At 48.1% G+C, this 12,573-nt stretch overlaps 1 long non-coding RNA gene across 1 annotated transcript; it reads right to left on the bottom strand.

Annotated features, from left to right (window-relative positions):
- Nucleotides 1-4,894: 4,894 nt before the first annotated feature.
- Nucleotides 4,895-11,229, bottom strand: LOC141072826 (uncharacterized). Its single transcript, XR_012226873.1, has 3 exons — nucleotides 10,737-11,229; nucleotides 5,039-6,158; nucleotides 4,895-4,962 (listed from the first exon to the last, which is right to left on the bottom strand). It is a non-coding gene; the product is annotated as an uncharacterized lncRNA (long non-coding RNA).
- Nucleotides 11,230-12,573: the final 1,344 nt, after the last annotated feature.

The following is a 12,573-nucleotide window of genomic DNA, read 5'->3' as shown; positions in this document are numbered from 1 at the left end:
CCTCAGTAGAAACCATCATGAAATCATGGAGGGACTCGTATGTGTCGTGGATGGGAAGGAAAAATTTACTGAAGAGCCTAATCTTACCCAAGTTTATATATATTTTCCAAATGCTCCCTATAACCATCCCCAAATCGTATCTTTTTAAAATTAATACATTATTCCGCAGATATGTTTGGAAAAAGCAAAAGCCCCGATTAGCATACAGGACATTAACATTAAACAAATCAAGGGGTGGGATGGGTGCACCAGACATAATGAGGTACTACCAAGCGACAATGCTTACCAGAGTGGTAGACCTGTTGCGGTCTTCTAACAATAAGCAGTGGATTGAGGTGGAGGAAGCCCTAGCACCTTATCCCCTGAGATCCATCCTTTTGGCATATCCTTGTAAAAACATAAACAAAAATCTACCTAATATACACACCAAAGCTACCTTAAAATTATGGAAGGGATTGGTGAAAACTCTAGTTCCCCCTTTGTCCCCCTTACTCAAGTTGGCAGATATAATGCCACATGCATCTTATTCCCGAGACAATGATGTAATCAAACCCGGTTCCCTGGCAAATGTAGCGGTTGATGACCTCTTGGCGGACGGGGCACTCCCCTCCTTTCAGGAACTGAAGAAGCAACCAGGGCTTTCCAACTTGACCTTTATACAATTCGGCTCTATAAGAGACTCCTTGGCACGGTATCTTTTAGGAGCAGACGTTACCCGCCCACTGACTGCATTTGAGACTCTCTGTGCAACAAAGGATAAACCCAAAAAGATAATGTCGTCTATTTACCAGATTTTAAATATAACTGACTGTTGTCTCAAAAGAGCTTATATAACACATTGGGAAAAGGATTTGGGATTCAAGTTTACCCCAAATCAAATATCACACATTTATAATTCATCTCATGGCCCATCACAATGTGTTAGAGCACAAGAGAATTCCTTTAAAATAGTCGCCAGATGGTATATTACACCACAGCAGAACACTTATTGGCGGACGGGGTCTTCTGCTAGATGCTGGAGATGCTGTGATTCGGAGGGAACATACTTACATATGTGGTGGTCCTGTCCACCCCTGCTGCAGTTCTGGCGACTAGTAGAGGATTATATCGGGGAAATTGTGGGCAAAAAGCTTACTTTGACACCGGAGATAGTGCTTTTAAATTTTCTGTCACCGACTGGACATAAAAATACTGCTCTGTTGACTCAACACATTCTTTCAGCAGCAAAACTTTTGATACCTATGAACTGGAAGTCAACTACCATTCCATCTATATCCCAATTGCAAGAGAAGGTAGATATGCTATATCAAGTAGCCAAACTGGCTGCCTTGGTGAATGGCTCACTTTCAGCTTTTGAAAGAGTATGGCACCCATGGACCCGATTCAGATCCATTAGTAGAAGTTGATAAGGCTATGGTGGCCTCCTTGCTTGGCTTTATCAGAGTGGACGAAATCCTTGTTGCCTGGTGTTCCCCCCCCCCTCCCCTTATCTCCCTTATATTCCACCCCTATATCCCAACTTCTTCCTCTAATTACTTGACCTCCTGTCCCTTTACTCCCTATACTGTTTTTTTTTCTCTTCTCTTTTCTTCTTTTTTGTTCTTCTTCATCTTTGTTTGAAATCATGGCATATGTGATGTAGCAGGGGCGTGTGGATGGGAAGAACCCAGATTTGAACCCAGATAATCCTGCTGCTGGAAGTTCCTTTAAGGCTGTTGGTGTCCTTAAACCTCTATATATCAATAGTTTTTGCCATGAATTGATATTTCAAACTATCTGTTTATCTCCCGAAAAGTGGAATTTGTAGGTTATATAATAATTTTGTAAGCTACCCTGTTGATTGCTTTCTTTCGGATGTAACTTGCAGATTTCAATAAACAAAACATTAAAACAAAACAAACAGGGGGGGGTCTTCAAACTTGTGGCCCATCCACACATGCATATTGTTATCAAGTGTTTTGTGTGATTTCTGCAAATGTGGAATGCACACAAAATCCGTGTGTATCCTGCAATAAGTGTGCAGAAGGAGGTAAGTAATTAACCCTTGATGCCCCATCCACCTGTAACATCTGTGCTGGTATATCAGATAAGATGTTACAGGGTTAAAACACAGAAGTGACAGATCTGTCACTTCTCTGTGTGCAAAATTCACAGTAAATATGCAGGTGACTACATTGCATATTTACTGCAACGTGTACCAGTTTTATGTGCAAGAACCATCCATACGCATGTGTGGCTCAGCCCTTGGAATCCCCTGTTTCTTTCCAATGTGTGTGTGTAATATATATATATATATAGAGAAACAGGGGATTCCAAGGGCTGATCCACACATGCGTATGGATGGTTCTTGCACGTAAAACTGGTACACGTTGCAGTAAATATGCAATGTAGTCACCTGCATATTTACTGTGAATTTCGCACACAGAGAAGTGACAGATCTGTCACAGTATATATATATATAAAAATTTGTACGCTTTTAAGGCCTAGGGCTATCAGCAATGATGAAAAAAACCTGTCAATTGCTCTGGCATCATGGCCAAAGTGAGGACTATGCACAGGGATCTGAGCTGATAAATTTAAGGCCCATCCCTTGACAATGTCACTGGATTAATTGCCTGAGTAAATGCACTCTTATTTGAATTATATTTTTAACAGTTTGAGCTTTCGTTTTAATTCAATAAAATATTATTTAAGCTGGCTATGTTGTAGTTGTGTGTGGGCTATAGAAGACTTGTTTAATGGTATTAGGGTTTGTAAAGCCATCTTTGTACTCATGGCCTTCAGGTACTCTGTACTTTTATAGCACCTCTCACTCCCTACTAGTCATTAAGTACTTTAGCTTGCTTGTAGCTGTATTCACATAGCTGTGAGTTAGTTGCCTGAAAGACAAGGCATGAGCCCTAGTGCATGCACTGTCTGATTATCCAGGACCATTCTACTTTCATCTCCTTTTTCTGGCCTGTGACAGAAAAACACATATGAGAATAACCTCATCAGATACAATGGGTACAATTGCATTCTGTAACCTCTGGTCACACGGACACCTCATCATTATTCATTGTCCAAGTGTCAAGCTCCTAAAATTCACAGTAGAAAAAGTCCACAGGGTATGCTGACATGTACATATCATATTCATATCACCACTATACTATAGAAAAGGGAACAAAACCAAAGCAAACGTCATGTTATTTAGAGAAACAAACATAAAACTATATTTGGTCTTATTCCTGTGCTTTACAGCAATGGCATAGCTTCCTTTCTCCATCTTCATTATTGCCAATTTGTGAAACCGTATCCAAACTGGGGAGAGAAAAAAATTTGATCAATATTGCACAGTGCAACATTATACATAGTGACAGTCTGGTATGGCACCTCGGCAACATTGTCACCCACAAAATATTATACATTATATACTGTAATCAAAGATGCTTTTAGGCCATGTGCACACGATGCATTTTTCCCGCAGAACCGCACAGTGATTTACAGTAGCATGTAAATCTATGGAAAAAAAAAAATCTGTGCAGACGCTGCAGAAAGTGGGTGTGCGGTTTTCAAACAACTGCATGTGACTTCTTTTGTGCGGTTTTCTATCTCCCCATTCTCAAAAACCGCAGGGGGAAAACCGCACTGAAAAACCGCATCAAAACTGCACTAAAAAAGGAAGAAATCCGCAGGAAAAATGCAGCTCATTTGACCTGCGGATTTCGTGAATTCTGCGCAGAAAAATCCGCAGGAGGATTTTCCCCGTGTGCACATAGCCTTAGGCTGCGAGTCAGGTCACAATAGTAGCAGATAGGAAAGGAGATAACAAGTTAAGGGCTGTAGAAAACTTTGCTATGTGGAGTTTGCTCATTTTATTTTATAAAAATGTAATGTCTACCCCTCCGCATAGCAATGTTTTCTACACACCAACTCTTATCTCCTTTGTTATATGGGAGGTTCTGAGATGTCTGTGCCTGCAATCAGAAGGGTTGAATGTAGACAACCTGGCTGTGGAGATGTGCAAGTTTTTTTTCCAACTGATTTTATTTTATTTTTTCTTCACTACCTCCCCTACCACCTCCCACCCCAGTCAGTGAACAACTTTAATGGATCCTGTACTGATAGGCTGTGTACCTTCAGAGCAAAATACTTGTTTTCTGCCCAAGATTGCTGATCTAGAAGTTGCTCAGTGTTCATTGTCACTTTTTTTTTTTTTTTTTTAAATCAAAGGGCTGGCTTTACACACCTGAATGACACCGCTGCTCAATGAGGCTTCTTGCAGGACCTTCAATGATGTTGGAGATCAAATGATCTCTGATGCTGTTGAAGGTCCTGAAGTACTGCAGGATGCCTCGGTCAGCATTCGGGTGAGCGTTTAACCCTTTTATCATATACCGGAGTGCTATTTGGTGAAGTGTCATGCATCGTGGTGTAGTACAAACCTCTTCACAGTGCTAATGCAGTGCAGACAAAAGACTGGAACTGTTCCCCAGCCAGTGTGCTAATGAAATACTGGCGATAGCATGTACTCAGCCAAACAAAACAACACTGCATGATCTGAGTGACTGAGGGAATATCATTTAGTGTCCGGTGTGTGGTCGTGCACAATTGGAACGATAGTCGCTCATCACCGACTACTGAGCGACAGTTGCTTAATAGTTGTGTGTAAAGTCACATTGACAATCGAGGTGCTAGATGGGCGTAATAGCCTGATAAATCATCCCGCGTAAAAGTAATTTAACAGGACTCCGTACCTTGGGTTTCAACTGGTATGCTTCATCCTGATGTTCCAGGGCATCGTTTATCAGTTTTAACATTCTGTACCGACGCCAACCTCTGACCTACAGAGAGAGTAATGTGGTTAAGAGGATGGAGAACAAATGGGAACGTGGATGAATATGTGAGCAGAACATTACCTGTATGGTAAACACCTCCACCTCCCTGGAACGCTTCACTTTTTCACCATTACATCAGAAATAGCTGAAACCGAATATGAAATGCTATTAAATATTGCATGTGACACCACAGCCTCATGTTCTTTTATGATTCAACCCACCTCTTTTTTGGGAAACATGGACCAATGATTCTTCATAATTGTAGTGTGCAAAATCCTACAAAAAATAAAGACATCTTAGGCTGTGTGCACACGCTGCGGATTTTGCTGCGGTTCCGCAGCGGTTTTGGCCGCTGCGGACCCGCAGCAGTTTTTGCTGCGGTGTACAGTACCATGATTCCCTATGGGAATCAAAAACCGCAGTGCAGACGGTGCGGAATTTTCCTCGCGGATTATCTGCGGTTTTCAATCCGCAGAAAGAATTGACATGTCAATTCTTTCTGCGGATTCTCCTGCGGTTTGCCATCTCCTCCATTGAGGAGATGAAAAACCGCAGGGCAAAACCGCAGAGCAATCCGCAGGTAAAACCGCAGGTCTTTTGACCTGCGGTTTCACCTGCGGATTTTACAAAATCCGCGCGGATGAATCCGCACATAATCCGCAGCATGTGCACATAGTTAAGGACAAGGAATCTGGGTCAATTCGAATTGTACTTCAGAGCATGTGCCATTTTGAAGCCTCTCTGTAAAAAATGCTATAAATTATAGGAAGCATGCTCATCAACACATGTACTATTTGCCAGTGCGCTTTTCCTACTATGCCATTCATTTAGGACTTCTGGTAATTTGTAGGTGAAAAAATTGTCAAAGTCCTAAATTAATGGGATTCATCATAGGGAGCTAAGCGATTATATCTCCGTGGCTGATGCACACAGAATCTAGATCTTTAACAGGGTGAGTACAGAGTCTCCCAGAAATTTTAAGACCCTCACTGCCCTGCAGTGACTTGAATTCCAGAGAAATTTGCCCAAAACGGACCACCCTTATCCACTTTCCAATGCATATCTATGAGAAAAAAAATGCCCAAAATCTGGGGTCACTGCTCTGCCTTCATAAGCCCTGGACACTAGCGCTTTTAGGGGAAGAAAGCCCAGGCACTGCACTTCAAATAGACACCAAAACCGGGTTGCTGATTTATGTACTTACAGTTTGTCTCTCAGCCATCTTTCCTCGTAGGCAGTTTGAAAGCAAGTAAAGACATGCCCCATATTCAAATCCTCACCTCAACTTCCTCCTCATCATGATTGGCTGTGCTGTCACTACTCAAGTTTAAGAACACACCCCTTAAAGAAATAGAAAAATAAATATTGAGTTAAACAATAAAAGGATTCGAACCCTAGTCACTGCAAGAAAAAGGCAGCTCCACGTCTTCTTGTGCCACCTAGGTACAAGAGGAAGTGTAACCACCTAATCAAAGTGGTATCTCCGTTCCATTTAAATTACTATATCGAGATCCGGGTAACAGCCGCATACACGCCCCGTTCGTTAACCAGGCCTTGACCATCCAATTTGCATTGAACCTTGGGTGCCGGAGGTCTTGGTCTCATTTCTCTGGAACCACAATTTGCAGCCACATGCTTTTGGTGTCTATTTGAAGTGCACACCTTGGGATTTCTTCCCGTAAAAGGGCTAGCATCAGACCATTGAACCCTCGAAGTTTTGGCATGTTTTTCTTGTAGACATGCATTGGAAATCGATCATATCTCCGTGGCGGTGGCAGTCGGCCACTAGATCTTTCGGAGGGTGAGGGCACGGTGCCCCCCCACACATTTCAGGGCCCCCTCTTCTCGCTGGCACTTTTGGAGAATATCATTCATTTTGCCTAAAACAAAAGTAAAACGCCACATTAAATCGAAAACCACTAACGCAACGTGGAAAAAAAGCACGCCATTGTTTTCTGGGTGAAATTCTCTATTCGATTGACATATCACATGCCAGGGGGAAAATGTTTCGCACCCCCCGCTCCCTGTCAAAATGGCCGACGTTTTCATCTTTTTGCTGGGTAGCTCCGCAGCCTAAGCGCACAGTGACGAGCCACTTTGGGGGATGAAAACCGAGGGAATTCCCCAGATTTTAAGACCCGTTTCGCCCGGCTGCGACTTGCGGTTCCGGAGAACCTAGGCCCTGGCTCTGAGGACCACCACTCCCGTGCCGTAAGCGCCAGACATTAGTCGCTCCCAGGGTGGACTGCTGAGAGTCTCCGCTACGAAAAAGACACCAAAACTGGGTTGCTGTGACTTGTGGTTCAAGAGAAACAGACCCAGAACCGCGAGCTCCCCCCACGTTCCATCCAAAGGATAGTATCGAGAGCCCGGTAACACACGTAGTATATTCACGTTTCATATTGGAATATTGTCCAGGATGCCTCCTACAAACAGAGACATCACTTGTCCCCCTGCTGCCCAGGGAATTTGATTTCTGGGGTCAGTGCATGGCTGTCCATTGATAAAAAAGGATCCTGGTGGTGCAGGCTTGAGGGGGAACAAATGCCCAACAGAGCAGCACACAGCCCCAATAAATGTTCCCTCACATCAGTCTGGTAATTAGCTTTCAAATGACACCCAAGTGGCCCCTCTGGCTTTACCAGAAGTCGCACCAGGGGCCCAATATCTGATTTGGACAGCAGATTTGAAAAGACATTTTGAGGCCTTGGGTCGGTTTTGAGCTTCTGAAACCTCACAATTACCCAGCAGAAGGTACCAGGCCAACCAAACTTGGCAGGAATATTGTCCAGGATGCCTCCTTCAAACAGAGACATCACTTGTCCCCCTGCTGCCCAGGGAATTTGAATTCAGGGGTCAGAGGATGGCTGTCCACTGATGAAAAGGATTCAGGTGGTGAAGGCCTGAGGGGGAACAAATGCCCAACAGAGCAGCACACAGCCCCAATAAATGTTCCCTCACATCAGTCTGGTAGTTAGCTTTCAAATGACACCCCAGTGGTCCCTCTGGCTTTAACAGAGGTCGCACCAGGTGCCCAATATCTGATTTGGACAGCAGATTTGAAAAGACATTTTGAGGTCTTGGGTCGGTTTTGAGGTTCTGAAACCCCACAACTACCCAGCAGAAGGTACCAGGCCAACCAAACTTGGCAGGAAAATTGTCCAGGATGCCTCCTACAAACAGAGACATCACTTGTCCCCCTGCTGCCCAGGGAATTTGAATTCTGGGGTCAGAGCATGGCTGTCCATTGATGAAAAGGATCCTGGTGGTGCAGGCTTGAGGGGGCACAAATGCCTAACAGAGCAGCACACAGCCCCAATAAATGTTCCCTCACATCAGTCTGGTAATTAGCTTTAAAATGACACCCCAGTGGCCCCTCTGGCTTTACCAGAAGTCGCACCAGGGGCCCAATATCTGATTTGGACAGCAGATTTGAAAAGACATTTTGAGGCCTTGGGTCGGTTTTGAGGTTCTGAAACCCCACAACTACCCAGCAGAAGGTACCAGGCCAACCAAACTTGGTAGGAAATCAAATTCGATGGGGAGCAGGGGGAAAAGTGATGTCTCTGTGAGGCATCCTGTCAAAATCAGATATTGGGCCCCTGGTGCGACTTCTGGTAAAGCCAGAGGGGCCACTGGGGTGTTAATTGAAAGCAAATTACCACACAAATGTGAGGGAACATTTATTGGGGCTGTGTGCTGCTCTGTTGGGCATTTGTGCCCCCTCAAGCCTGCACCACCAGGACCATTTTTATCCATGGACAGCCATGCTCTGACCCCCTGAAATCAAATTCCATGGGGAGCAGGGGGACAAGTCATGTCTCTGTATGTAGGTGGCATCCTGGACAATATTACTGCCAAGTTTGGTTGGCCTGGTACCTTCTGCTGGGTAGTTGTGGGGTTTCAGAACCTCAAAACCGACCCAAGGCCTCAAAATGTCTTTTCAAATCTGCTGTCCAAATCAGATATTGGGCCCCTGGTGCGACATCTGGTAAAGCCAGAGGGGCCATTGGGGTGTGGTTTGAAAGCTAATTACCAGACTGATGTGAGGGAACATTTATTGGGGCTGTGTGCTGCTCTGTTGGGCATTTGTTCCCCCTCAAGCTTGCACCACCAGGATCCTTTTCATCAATGGACAGCCATGCACTGACCCCTGAATTCAAATTCCCTGGGCAGCAGGGGGACAAGTTATGACTCTGTTTGAAGGAGGCATCCTGGAGAATATTCCTGCCAAGTTTGGTTGGCCTGGTACCTTCTGCTTGGTAGTTGTGGGGTTTCAGAACCTCAAAACCGACCCAAGGCCTCAAAATGTCTTTTCAAATCTGCTGTCCAAATCAGATATTGGGCCCCTGGTGCGACTTCTGTAAAATCCAGAGGGGCCACTGGGGTGTCATTTGAAAGCTAATTACCATACTGATGTGAGGGAACATTTATTGCGGCTGTGTGCTGCTCTGTTGGGCATTTGTTCCCCCTCAAGCCTGCACCACCAGGATCCTTTTCATCAATGGACAGCCATGCTCTGACCCCAGAATTCAAATTCCCTGGGCAGCAGGGGGACAAGTGATGTCTCTGTTTGTAGGAGGCATCCTGGACAATTTTCCTGCCAAGTTTGGTTGGCCTGGTACCTTCTGCTGGGTAGTTGTGGGGTTTCAGAAGCTCAAAACCGACCCAAGGCCTCAAAATGTCTTTTCAAATCTGCTGTCCAAATCAGATATTGGGCCCCTGGTGCGACTTCTGGTAAAGCCAGAGGGGCCACTGGGGTGTCATTTGAAATCTAATTACCAGACTGATGTGGGGAAATATTTATTGGGGCTGTGTGCTGCTCTGTTGGGCATTTGTTCCCCCTCAAGCCTGCACCATTAGCCGGCTCTCACTGTTGAATGTGACATACTGAGGATGAGAGCCGGCTAGCCTAAGCGCACAGTGACGAGCCACTTTGGGGGATGAAAACCGAGGGAATTCCCCAGATTTTAAGACCCGTTTCGCCCGGCTGCGACTTGCGGTTCCGGAGAACCTAGGCCCTGGCTCTGAGGACCACCACTCCCGTGCCGTAAGAGCCAGACATTAGTCGCTCCCAGGGTGGACAGCTGAGAGTCTCCACTACGAAAAAGACACCAAAACTGGGTTGCTGTGACTTGTGGTTCAAGAGAAACAGACCCAGAACCGCGAGCTCCCCCCCACGTTCCATCCACAGGATAGTATCTAGATCCCGGTAACATACGTGGTATAGCCACGTTTCTTACCCAGACCTCGACTTGCCTGATGGCATTGGCATGTCGAGAACCGGGTAACGACCGTGGCAAATGGCCGTCGCTTACCGGGCCCTCGACGTGCCAATTGGCATGGAAGGGGAGATTTTTCGGAGGGTGAGGGCACGGCGCCCCCCCACATTTTAGGGACCACTCTTATCACAGGCACTGAGTGAGACTGCCAGGGACTCTGCGGCACTGCCAGGGACTCTGCGGCACTGCCAGGGACTCTGCGGCACTGCCAGGGACTCTGCGGCACTGCCAGGGACTCTGCGGCAGAGCCCGGGGGCAGGTTGTCAGGGGCTGCAGGAGCCCGGGGGCAGGTTGTCAGGGGCTGCAGGAGCCCGGGGGCAGGTTGTCAGGGGCTGCAGGAGCCCGGGGGCAGGTTGTCAGGGGCTGCAGGAGCCCGGGGGCAGGTTGTCAGGGGCTGCAGGAGCCCGGGGGCAGGTTGTCAGGGGCTGCAGGAGCCCGGGGGCAGGTTGTCAGGGGCTGCAGGAGCCCGGGGGCAGGCCGCAATGCTGTGTAGGACGCTGTGTGGTGCTGGAGAGTGCTACAGAGCCACACAGCTCTCTGGTGTCATGACAGGTGACTGTATATACATGTATACACATACATGAATGTACGTGTCATGACAGCTACTTTGACGATACGTACATGGATTTTTACTTACCCAAACAAAGGATGAAGAGGCTAGCTGGTCCACATTATGATGGAGGCCGGAGAGCATCGTCCCTCCATCGTGATGTCGTCCAGCAGGGAAATTTGTTGTCCTTGCCACATGGAGCCAGTTCAGTCTCTGAGATGCCTTGTTAACTAGTTGAAAAAAAAAAGGAAATTATTGAATTTTAAAATTATTTTTATTCTAAATCCTATTAATACATTAAATATGAATCTTCATCCATGAGTGTATGGTTCCAGCAGACACAGCGCGCGGTGGCGGCTTCCTCAAGTGTTACCTGTGGGTTATGCTCTGTTAGCTAATGACAAACAGGGAAAGAAAAAAAAATGAATTATCGAATTATTGTATTTTACTATTATTTCTATTCTAAGCCCTGCTAGTGTTCACAGCAGTGATAACACAGCCCCCTGCATGTCAGCTCACCCTCCCACCCACCGGGACAGCCTGTATCCCCGCCGTGCCCCCCACAGCTGACCCCATATACTGTGCTGAGCATCCCCTCCCTCCACCCCAACTGGACAGCCTGTATCCCTGCCGTGCCCCCCACAGCTGACCCCATACTCTGTGCTGAGCTACCCCTCCCTCCAACCCACCGGGACAGCCTGTATCCCCGCCATGCCCCCCACAGCTGACCCCATACTCTGTGCTGAGCTACCCCTGCCTCCAACCCACCGGGACAGCCTGTATCCCTGCCATGCCCCACACAGCTGACCCCATACACTGTGCTGAGCTTCCCCTCCCCCCACCCCACCGGGACAGCCTGTATCCCTGCCATGCCCCACACAGCTGACCCCATACACTGTGCTGAGCTTCCCCTCCCCCCACCCCACCGGGACAGCCTGTATCCCTGCCATGCCCCACACAGCTGACCCCATACACTGTGCTGAGCTTCCCCTCCCCCCACCCCACCGGGACAGCCTGTATCCCTGCCATGCCCCACACAGCTGACCCCATACACTGTGCTGAGCTTCCCCTCCCTCCACCCCACCGGGACAGCCTGTATCCCTACCATGCCCCACACAGCTGACCCCATACAGTAGCTATGTATTGGTGGTGCCCATAGGGGTGTACATACTTACCAGCAGGCGGCTTCCAAGCTTTAAATTTCCCACAGCACACAGAGCCCGGCGAGATGGACAGTGACCCGGCCTCACAGGACGCTGGCCCCGCCCCCGTGCCCGCCCAGCGGCCACACTGTGCAGAGAACAGGGAATTGAGTGACAAGCTGCCCGGCCGCGTCACACATCTCCCCGCCCCTCCCACTCCATTGCCCTGTGTCACACACAGGCTCACAGAGCGCTGACACCCGACCTTCCTCCTCCGGACGCACACCACTGACTCCCACCCCGGCCAGACAGCATGGCACAAGGGGGATGAATGGGATGAATGTCTGGCGACAAAAGGAAATAGCCCCGCCCCCATACCCGCCCACCGGCCACACAGTGCAGAGAACAGGGGATTGAGTGACAAGCTGCCCGGCTGCGTCACACATCTCCCTACCCCTACCACTCCACTGCCCTATGTTACACTCAGTCTGGCAGACCTGCCCCCGGTCTCCTGCAGCCCCTGACAACCTGCCCCCGGTCTCCTGCAGCCCCCTGACAACCTGCCCCCGGTCTCCTGCAGCCCCTGACAACCTGCCCCCGGTCTCCTGCAGCCCCTGACAACCTGCCCCCGGTCTCCTGCAGCCCCTGACAACCTGCCCCCGGTGTCCTGCAGCCCCTGACAACCTGCCCCCGGTCTCCTGCAGCCCCTGACAACCTGCCCCCGGTCTCCTGCAGCCCCTGACAACCTGCCCCCGGTCTCCTGCAGCCCCTGACAACCTGCC

This window comes from Dendrobates tinctorius, unplaced genomic scaffold (assembly GCF_039654945.1).
Source record: "Dendrobates tinctorius isolate UK_male_01 unplaced genomic scaffold, ASM3965494v1 ptg000287l, whole genome shotgun sequence".
In the NCBI taxonomy this organism is placed as follows: Eukaryota; Metazoa; Chordata; class Amphibia; order Anura; family Dendrobatidae; genus Dendrobates; species Dendrobates tinctorius.
The sequence above is the reverse complement of the archived record's forward strand: the minus strand, read 5'-3'. Positions and strand labels throughout refer to the sequence as shown.